The sequence below is a fragment of the Orcinus orca genome, chromosome 9, assembly GCF_937001465.1.
Source record: "Orcinus orca chromosome 9, mOrcOrc1.1, whole genome shotgun sequence".
NCBI classification, from domain to species: domain Eukaryota; kingdom Metazoa; phylum Chordata; class Mammalia; order Artiodactyla; family Delphinidae; genus Orcinus; species Orcinus orca.
This window is the reverse complement of record NC_064567.1, coordinates 53,997,306-54,007,766: the sequence shown is the minus strand read 5'-3', so window position 1 is coordinate 54,007,766 and position 10,461 is coordinate 53,997,306. Positions and strand designations below refer to the sequence as shown.

The 10,461-nt window shown below is 38.6% G+C and overlaps 1 protein-coding gene across 1 annotated transcript in view; it reads left to right on the top strand.

Moving 5' to 3' along the window:
* The first annotated feature begins 2 nt into the window (after positions 1–2).
* FAM237B (family with sequence similarity 237 member B) overlaps positions 3–10,461 on the top strand; it is a 46,010-nt gene continuing 35,551 nt past the window's right edge. The window contains exons 1-2 of the mRNA XM_049714786.1: positions 3–395; positions 3,961–4,053. The gene's annotated coding sequence lies outside the window, so the exon portion shown is untranslated. The remainder of the gene's footprint in view (positions 396–3,960; positions 4,054–10,461) is intronic.

Here is a 10,461-nt window from a genome sequence, read left to right as displayed (position 1 = left end):
ATGCGTTTTGCTGTGCCCCACGGGAAGGGGAAGGTGGTGTCTGTTGAGAAGCAAGCGGAGTGAAACGCTGAGGAAATGTTGAGCGGCAATGTGACAGGGGACAGTCAGGTGCGGAGTAGCTGCCTCAGGAATATTTTGAATAGGATGGCACTGGAGACTCTACTGCCTTGGAGGAGTTTTTATGCTAATTAAGGAAACCACAAGATACCTCAATCTTTACTCTCGGCGAAGCAGAGTGGAAAAACAAAACAAAACACCTCCCACGGACAGTAAAAGCAAACTCGTAAAAGACTCAGAAACTCAACTGGGAAAAAAGCTGTTAATTCATTGACCAGCTGAGTAATATCCAGCAAAATCTTCCAAGAGACAATGAATTTAAAATTTGGGACCCAAAGGTCAGGATCTGAGATCTGTAAGAATTTCACTGTGTTCTGTGGGGAAGGAATCTTGCAACTGTTTGTTAGATAGTAGCTTCTAGGGGTCCGGTAGATACTATGGGTCATTATTCAACTCTCATTTGCAGCGCGCCTTTGTGAGAATTAGATTCCCTTTTCTCGAGCTGGGCAGGACCAGCAGAGTGACTGGGTCTCCGTCCGCCCCACCCACCCCGTCTCCCGCTGCCCTCGCGCGGTGGACAGAGGTACACAGCCCTGCTAGGCGGCCCTGCACTACGCTGCCAGCCTAATAATCTTTCTGAACTCAAAACTGAGAATCCTTCTCCTATTTCTACCCCTCACGTATGACAGTAATTGTTAGGAAATACACGGTGTAAGAACCGTCCCTTTCAGTCTTGATTCCCTTCCTGCTACTGAACCTCCCTCTACCCCACCCCCATCAATAAAACTATAATTGTCACTTAACCTGTAATGATTAATTAATCAGGAAATTAGGATGGGAATTCCTTGGCGGTCCAGTGGTGAGGGCTCGGCGCTTTCTCTGCCGAGGGACCGGGTTCAACCCCTGGTCAGGGAACTAAGATCCCACAAGCCACGCGGCAGGGGAAAGAAAGAAAGAAAGGGAGAGAGGGAGAGGGAGGGAGAGGGAGAGGGAGGAAGGAAGGAAGGAAGAAATTAGGTTGTTACTAAGTAGGTGTTTAGTTTAATCTTAATAACATTTGCTGCCATTTGGATTATTATCTTTACTAGGTCTTACAATCTCAGAATTATGCTGAGCCCAATCTGTTTATTTATTTTCTAAGGTTTATTTTTTTTATTAGTGAACACAAGCCCAAACTGTTTTCCTTGTCATAACATTTACATGGGAACATAATAACAGCAGATAAAAATAAATGGGAAGTTGATATAAAAACATCTCAAAATACTGAGGAACATTAGGTACTATAAACAAATAAGAAAACATAATATTTTTCTTGAACAAAACACCATCAGTGCCTGAAATATTTATTACAGCTCTGGTTACCAGTAAAAGAAAAAGTAATAGATAAGTAATAGTAAAAGAAACATGAAATGTAAATCGTCCCCTTTAAATGTTCGGCTAAAATGAACATGAGGTGAAATGACCCTGATGCATAAGTCATTACTGACAGAAACTATTATTAGTTCTGCCACTGAGTGGATAGAATGCCTTCCCCATGGCTGCTCAGATTAAAGTACAGGCAAACCATTAAACTCAGGCACTAGAGAATTTTGCATAATAAGCGATAGTCTCAAATGAGCCAGTGGCATACATACAATTTGATATTTTTAATGTTGTAAACTAGAGTTATTCTAATAAAAATAACTAATAAGCATTCTAATAATCATTTTATTTGGGAATAATTTAAATTTACAGGAAAGTTACAGATAGCCCAGAGTCCTATATACCCTTTACTCAGCTTGCCCTAAAGTTAACGTCTTGTATAACCATTTGTCAGAACTAGGAAATTAATGTTGCTACAGTGCTCTTAACCAAACTATAGACTTTATTTGATCTCACTAGTTTTTCAACAATAACCTTTTTCTGTTCCAGGACTCAATCCTGAATACCACATTACATTTAATCTAATAAACATTTTAGTGTAGTTTATTACTTTAAGCATAAAATGAACAAATATAATTAAGAAGTCTAGCACTTTATAGTGCTATTTTATAATCATCCCGCTTCTCTCTGTTAATATAGTTACTCAAGAGGTAATTTACCTCAGCATTTGCTGTGATATTAACTTTCTGATACTCTTCATCATCTATAATTTTTGTTATAATGATATAGGTTAGCAAGAAGTAATCATTAAATTGGATTTACTAGTACGTCCTAAGAAAATGCTTCTTCTCTGCAGTTCCTCTTCTGGAGCCACCCCAAGGATAGAACGTTGAAATAATTGGGGTTTTTTTTTAGTTCTTAACCTCCCTTTTCTGCATCCCCCACTCCCTTTCTTTTAATTGCCTCTTCTTACTACAGGTACTAAGTACCCTTCTGCTTTCCCCTCACAGTACCTATCAAAACTGGATCTCGGGCATAGCTTCGATACCTGCATTTTACAAGCTGATGTGATTTTAAGTCAGTGTGTTGATTCTCAGAGCATTTACTTTTAGTTTTTATCTCTAATTGTGAAATGAATAAAAGGCTCTAGCTTCTAGTAAAAAAATTCAAGCGTGAGTGTGGGAGATCCTTCCATGGGGGGGAATATGTGAAAGAAGCGGAGGCTTTTTGGTATCCTTTGTATAAGAGAAGGTAGCAGCTGACGTTGTTTCTATAAGATTCAGTCTAACTTTAGTTACTTTATTGATTCTATAACCCAACTTAGCAGGTTTCACTAGCTTTCATGTACAAAGAAAATAATACAACACAACGGTCTTGTTCACTATAGTCCTTTATCCGTATGATCTCCAGAGGAGTTTTGGGGGTTTTTTTCCCTTTAAACATACAGATTTAATCAGATCACTGGATTCAAGATCCCCTCAGGGGCTCAGCATGACTGCTGTATCCATGTCTCAGATGGGAACATTTATAAAGTTCCTTTCTTGGACATTCCATCTTTATATCTTATTGCCACCTTGATCTTGAAAAGATTTTTTTTAAGGGGGATATTTTACCATCAACTATTCAGATGTCTACACCTTACCCTTTTTTATATTTCCTAATAGGTCCTTTGGCTCAATATATACTCTCTGAATATTTGTTAGTTAATTTATTTTTTTTAGGAAAGACAATAGCTAGATTGCTAATTCCTATGACATATGAATTACCTGAAGTGGGGCATAAAGTTATTCTCACTCACAGCCCTATAATCCCCAAAACTAACGTCAAATATTCTTTTAGTTTCATACTGTTAAAAATATTGTTACTCTGAGAATCATTATAAATTGGGGTCTTACACTCTACGATAAAACGAAGTTCTCCTAGATGATGAAAGTAAATGGACTGAACGAATGAGAGCTATATACCATCTAAGTTCTTCATCTCTAAGTTAAAATGTAGTATTGTCAAAGTAAGGGCCTCAGATCATGTAATGATTGTCCTGAAACAAGGCCTATGTGAAGAAAAAAAAAGTGGATTTATTGCCTTTCTTCCTAAGGATTTATAGTTTCTTCATTTATTCATTCATGTAACAATTACCAAGTTCCTAATTTGTCCCACACACTCAGCTATGTGCTAGAACACTGCCTTGGTTACTGGAATAACTAAGTAAGAATAATTAAGCACGGTAGTTGTGCTAATGAAAGAAGCAAATTTTAATATTATTGATACCTGAATTCATAGTGAGTGGAAAAAACTTATTTCTATTAAACATGATTTTGCTTTGCTTTTAATGCACCCTGTTTTTAATTTGAAGGGTATCACTGAAAGGTTATTTTCTTAGAAATATATATATAGAAATCCTAAGAAATAGTTGAATCATGTTTTGAAGACCCCCATTGTCAACCATTTGTACTAGAGGAAGAAAAATGTTTTAAGGGGCTTCTGCTATACTATGAGTCACTGAGTGCTCTTTTTTTTATACTTTCTTTTAATCATCTACAGGTATAAGAATGGCAGTGGAATTATCAGAAGGGCCTTTGATAATGATGCTTCCTGCTTGTCCAAAACAAGGGTACTCATGCAGCAGGAAAGTTGGTAGTGTATTGAATTCTCATTTACCTAAACCATTTTCTTTGTTACTTATTACTGATATTTCATAAAGCAGTAACCACTTACTGAGAAATAGAATTCTCAGATAATTTGAATAGTAATTCAAAATAAGGAAATTAATGTTTATATTAGCTTATTCCTGTATTATTTTGTTTATTACTACCAGCTCATAAATTAATCAGCTAAAATATTCTCTTCTAGAAAAAGGTATTGTAAGAATATGTAAATCATTGTCCTAGGCATGTGTGTTAGACTATCACTCTGTACATGGTAAGCTAAGCTACAGCTTTGGAATGAAACAGCATTTGTACACATTGCACTCATTATATAGCCTACTTAGACTCATGACAGAGAATATACTCTGAGATGGTGCAGAACACATAACTTATTGGAGGATATGGTTGGAAATGAAGTTTATTGAGAACTCATTTTGTTCAAGAGTTTTATAGAGTATAACTACCAAATATAGAATGGATGGCTGGTGGGAAGTAGCTGCATAGCACAGGGAGATCAGCTCGGTGCTTTGTGACCACCTAGAGGTGTGGGACAGGGAGGGTTGGAGGGAGACACAAGAGGGAGGGGATATGGGGATATGTGTATACGTATGGCTGATTCACTTTGTTATACAGCAGAAGCTAACGCACCATTGTAGACCAATTATACTCCAATAAAGATGTTAAAAAAATAGAGTTTTATAGAGTATAAAACATATACAGTTTTTTGAACCTTTCTTAAGGGTCATAGACACTTAAAAGAGATATACTTTTAAAAAATTAAATCGGTAATAATTCCTTTTGACCTTTGAATTCATTTACTCATTCAGTCTAGTTCTTGCAACAGCACTAAATCTTTCATTTGGTTACTGCAGAGCTCCCAGATATTTTAGTATTAATTTCTTATATCTATTTCCTTATCTCCCATTCAGTCTTTAACTCACTAGAACTTTAATTCTGTTCTTACTATTTCACAAAAATTGCAGTTACTAGGTCCTTTTCTCAGACCGTATTTTATTTGACTTGGAAATATCTATTAGAGAGGATATTAGATATATTGGATATACCCCATTTTTGTTGACCAAACTCAATGCTAACAAAGGAGAAAAAAATGAAGATATTGAAAGCTAATATAATCCATAGAACTTTTTATTCTGTGTAATGCTTTTACATACTTCTTAGTAAGAAAGGTTAGGCTCAAACCCTTGTATGTGACAATACTTAGGCTGGGGGAAACCCATAATGTTTTGCAATTACACTAAGCATAGCGCCCCACCCCCCATCCCTTGACCTAACAGAATGCTAAGACAGTTTCTGATGAGTTAGAAGGACATGGCAGTAGTTGAACAAAGGAGAGGATAAGGCTATGTCTAGAGAGAGTAAAGAATAAGTTGTTTACTCTAGGGAGCATTATAGGATAGAGCTGGTATAAGCTTTATATGTGAATGATTTTTTTAAATTACTTTAACATCGAACAAACCCTAAGCATAAAACCTAATAAAACACATTTTTTGGCTTCCCATTATCTCTTTAAATTAAATATTTTACGCTTTCATTACATTTTACATTGAACAAGCCCTAAGCATAAGACCTAATAAAACATATATATATATATATATATATATATATATATATATATATGGGGTTTTTTTTTTGCTTCCCATTATCTCTTTAAATTTTTTCAATGATGGAAGCTTCCCCCCACCATTTAATTAGAGTTCTAAGATTTCCACTCACTCTTAGATAATAAGCATTCCTGAAGACACTTGAAGGCCCCAAACACTGTATGGATTCAGAAATTAGAGTGTTGGTTCCTGTATAATAATTGAAACTCTGCATTTAACTTGAGTTACATCTTTTCCCCTCTCTCAGCTATTGCTGGATTTAGTTGCCAGCTTGCTAACCTTGGCTTTAGACCTTTCAAGGTTTGGTTGGAGCATGAAAGGGAGAAAGAAAAAGATAATAAGAAAATCCTTACTTGAACTTTGTTTGGTGGGCTAGATATGAGGTCCTGGGATCGAGAAATATTTAGGGCTGACTCTCTCATAGGTGCTTTTGTGGGTACTTGGAAGAGTCCCATCACTGGAGCCTCTCACCTCTGGTTTCCTAATGGATAGATCTCTATTTGAGTGGTAGATTTAGACTCTCCTTGCCCTTGCTACCTCTAGAAATCGGGGTCCACATAGATCTTATCCTTGTGGATCAGGCCCCTTGATCCCTTTCTGTAGCCCTGTCGGCCTGAATCCAAGGTGAGCTCTTCCTCATATACTACCCACCTTCAGGCCATGGGAAACCCTCATGTAGACTTTACCTGGGCAAATTTGAGAGTGCAGGCCAATCCCCAAAGAAAAGAAACTCTCCGCCATTACCATCAAAGCAGTTGGTGAGCCAAGCTCTTGGCTGCTCTACTTTTCTGGACAGGAGTCAAGACTACAGTCATTTTGCCTCACCACTGCAGAGGCAAGGCAGTAAGTTCTCTCGGTAGGCTTCTCGGAGGCACATCCAAATGAGTATGAGGAAAGGGAACAGGCACACTCTAATCCCTGCCCATCGGGGATGGAGGACCTGAGAGGTCCAGGAATTTTGTGAACGTTTCCTTTAAAAATCTGAATTTGGGGCTTCCCTGGTGGCGCAGTGGTTGAGAGTCCACCTGCCGATGCAGGGGACTCGGGTTCATGCCCTGGTCCGGGAAGATCCCACATGCCGCGGAGGGGCTGGGCCCGTGAGCCATGGCCGCTGGGCCTGCGCATCCGGAGCCTGTGCTCTGCGGCGGGAGAGGCCACAACGGTGAGAGGCCACAACGGTGAGAGGCCCGCGTACCGCAAAAAAAAAAAAAAAATCTGAATTTGGGTCTGGCACCTTACTTTGGTAAGAAGTATCTCTGTTCCCTTGATGTGTCAGCTGTAACTTGTTATTCAATATCCTAAGATATCCCCTTTTTGAAAAATAAGAAATTGGGGGCTGGAATTGAGTTTGACTAAAACATTAACACATTATTTTCTATTCTTTCTTGCTTCTCTGAGTGATCCAAAAGTTGTCATTTCTCTTCTTAGTTAATTAATAATTTAGTTATGGGGAGCTGGAGACGGAATTAATATGAATTTTTCTCTTTACAACTTTTGTATTATAATAACTGATATATATTTGGGGGATGATATTTCCCACCTCTTTTATTATTTTTCCCTTTCTGATATGTAAAAGAAATAATAATAATCCTTCAAGTAAACCTCTGAGGGCTGATCTTAGACTGTGAAAACTGCTCTCTTGTGTGCCATTCATTTCAAATTTGGACTTCTCTTTAGCTACTGTGTAAACTGTCTTTCCAACAGATAGGAATGATTGCATCTCTTCATTAAGGAAATCATCTCACATGAAATGTCATCTTAGAAAATAATGTTAATATTATCAATCTTGCCATACAATATTTTTGACAAAATTCTCTCACAGATGAAAGGTAGTTTTTTTTAATCAAAGGAAAATGGTGTCTTATTAGCTGATAAATACTCTTTTTGTTAAAAGAAGATGAGATCTATGATGTATAGAAATTACAGTTCACAGAGTAGAAAAACCAATAACTACATCAATTTCGTATTACTTCCTCCTAAGATATTAAAGTGTTGGGACAAGAAAGCAAACAAAGATTACTTATAAAACATTACTGTGAGGCTAGATATAATAGGCTGTAGCAGAATTAGGTAGGATATAAAATTGAGTAATCTTGACCCATTTTATTTATATAGGCACATAGGAATTACCACTGTGGTCCATCCAGCCCCGCATTTTACTAACAACTGTAGCCCAAGTTTATAAAAACTGCTATGTTAGGGCTAGTCATAATGTCTGAGAACTTCAGATGGAATTGTTGGGTTGTTGGAACCAGAAAGTTGAGTTCATTGAGTTATTTTGTCCCATCACACTCCATATACTTAAATACATCCAACCTCATTTCATGTCTTTTTTTTTTTTTTTTTTTTTTTTTGCGGTACTCAGGCCTGTCACTGTTGTGGCCTCTCCCATTGCAGAGCACAGGCTCCGGACGCGCAGGCTCAGCAGCCATGGCTCACGGGCCCAGCTGCTCCGCGGCATGTGGGATCTTCCCAGACCGGGGCACGAGCCCGTGTCCCCTGCATTGGCAGGTGGACTCTCAACCACTGCACCACCAGGGAAGCCCACTTCATGTCTTTTTAAGTAGGGCCATAACTGGGGTCAAAGTGAATCACTGCCTTCTTTCTCATGGTATGTTTGGTGAAGAACATGACTGTGGTAATTTAGTACTGTGTCAATTCATCAGGAACTATGGCTCCCAGAATTCCCTTCCCTTTAGTAGTTTCAGTTTAGAGTTGGTCATTAGAGAAATTTGCACGAGATTTGGAAGGGAAAAGCAGCAGTCGTTACTCAGGAGGTTACTGCAGGGTCCCAGGCATTGCTCAACACATGCTTGCATATGTGCACACACCTGAGTGTGTGTGTGTATGTGTGGTTCCTGATGTTCTGGCTCACCTTGTTCACATGGAGCAGCACCCAGGCCCATAGCTTCTCTTATTCCTATGAGATCTCCTCCTTCAGCTTTTCCAGTTCCTGGGCAAGTAGCATGTGTAGCAAGGCCGTCAAAAGCAACAACTTTTTCTGCAGGTGGCCTGCATCCTTGGAGTTTGACATAATGAGTGACCAGTGTAGGTTCCAGTTTGTCCTTGTGGAAGAAAAATGTGCCCGTGCTCTACCCAACTGTCTGTCCAACTTTTCTTCCTGACTCTCTGACTTACTAACTTATGGTGACTTCAGGCCCACTGCCAGATGCAGGGGCAACAGCCTTCCACAGCTCTCTTTATGGTCCCTTGTTATTGGCTTTTCTCTAATCCTCCAGGTATTCACATTCACACCTGTATTTCCTCAGCTTCTCTCACAATTGTGTAAGTTCTAATACCCATATTAGTCCCTTACTCCATTCTATTCATAGTGTTGTTTCCTTGGCTGAACCTCATCTGATAAAATGCCTATTTATAGAAAGGAGTGCAAGAGTTACCCTTAGCTGTACCTCAGTGGGAGAGCTCAAAACACCCAAGGTATAAGATGTCCCTTGGACATGGCAAAGAAGGAGAAGATATGTGTTTGGCCTAGTAGGAGAGCCCAGGAATGCTACAGACTAGCCTACACCTAGGACTGCCAACGGATCTTAAATGTAGCAAGGAAATTAAAATGGAATCCAGAAATCTTTTCAAGTCTACCCTGTATATGTACTTATATTCTCAATGAAGTAAAATTAAAAAGAGAGCTAACTTTCAAAATGTGTCCTTTTCTTTACATATATTTTTCTTTACTAACAATTCAGTCTCTACTCTCTTTTCTGCTTTTATATAATTATAAACAGAAAAGAAAGGAAGAAGAAAAAGAAAATCCAGAGGGTAATATGTTAGGAGTTGCCTAACTTTGCTTTCTGGAGATGACTTTTCAAATTCTCTTAAGAATTTGATGAAACTTGTGTATGCTCCCAACCTGAAGTCCCTGTGAATATATACCAAAAATTTTCATTCCACTTAAGGGCATTCAAGGCTCCTGCAAAACTCATCCATGTAAGCATAGGTAGTTTATGGACCCCAACTCCCACCACTTCCATAACATCATCTTTCCCCAGTTATCCCCATCTTAGTTATTAGAATCATCATAACTAACTGATGAAGCCCAAACCCTCAGAATCAACCTCAGTTCCACTCTTCCTGATTTCTCATATCCAATCCTGATTTCTCATATCCAATCCATCAAGAAAGGGAAATCTCTCCCAGCAGCCTCAGAAGCAGCGGATTAAAGCTCCACAATCAACTTGATATACCCTGCATCTGTGGAATACCTGAATAGACAAGGAGCCCAAATTAAGGAGCCCTGTGGATGAAAGGCGCTTGGTGCTGCAGCCAGGAGTCAGTGCTGTGCCTCTGAGGTGGGAGAGCCAACTTCAGGACACTGATCCACAAGAGACCTACACAAGACACCATTTTCTTACTCAAAATGAAAAGACAGAAAAACACACCGCAGATGAAGGAGCAAGATAAAAACCCATCAGACCTAACAAATGAAGAGGAAATAGGCAGTCTACCTGAAAAAGAATTCAGAATAATGATAGTAAAGTTGATCCGAAATCTTGGAGATAGAATGGACAATAGAATGGACAAAATGCAAGAATCAGTTAACAAGGACCTAGAAGAACTAAAGATGAAACAAGCAACGATGAACAACACAATAAATGAAATTAAAAGTACTCTAGATGGGATCAATAGCAGAATAACTGAGGCAGAAGAACGGATAAGTGACCTGGAAGATAAAATAGTGGAAATAACTACTGCAGAGCAGAATAAAGAAAAAAGAATGAAAAGAACTAAGGACAGTCTCAGAGACCTCTGGGACAACA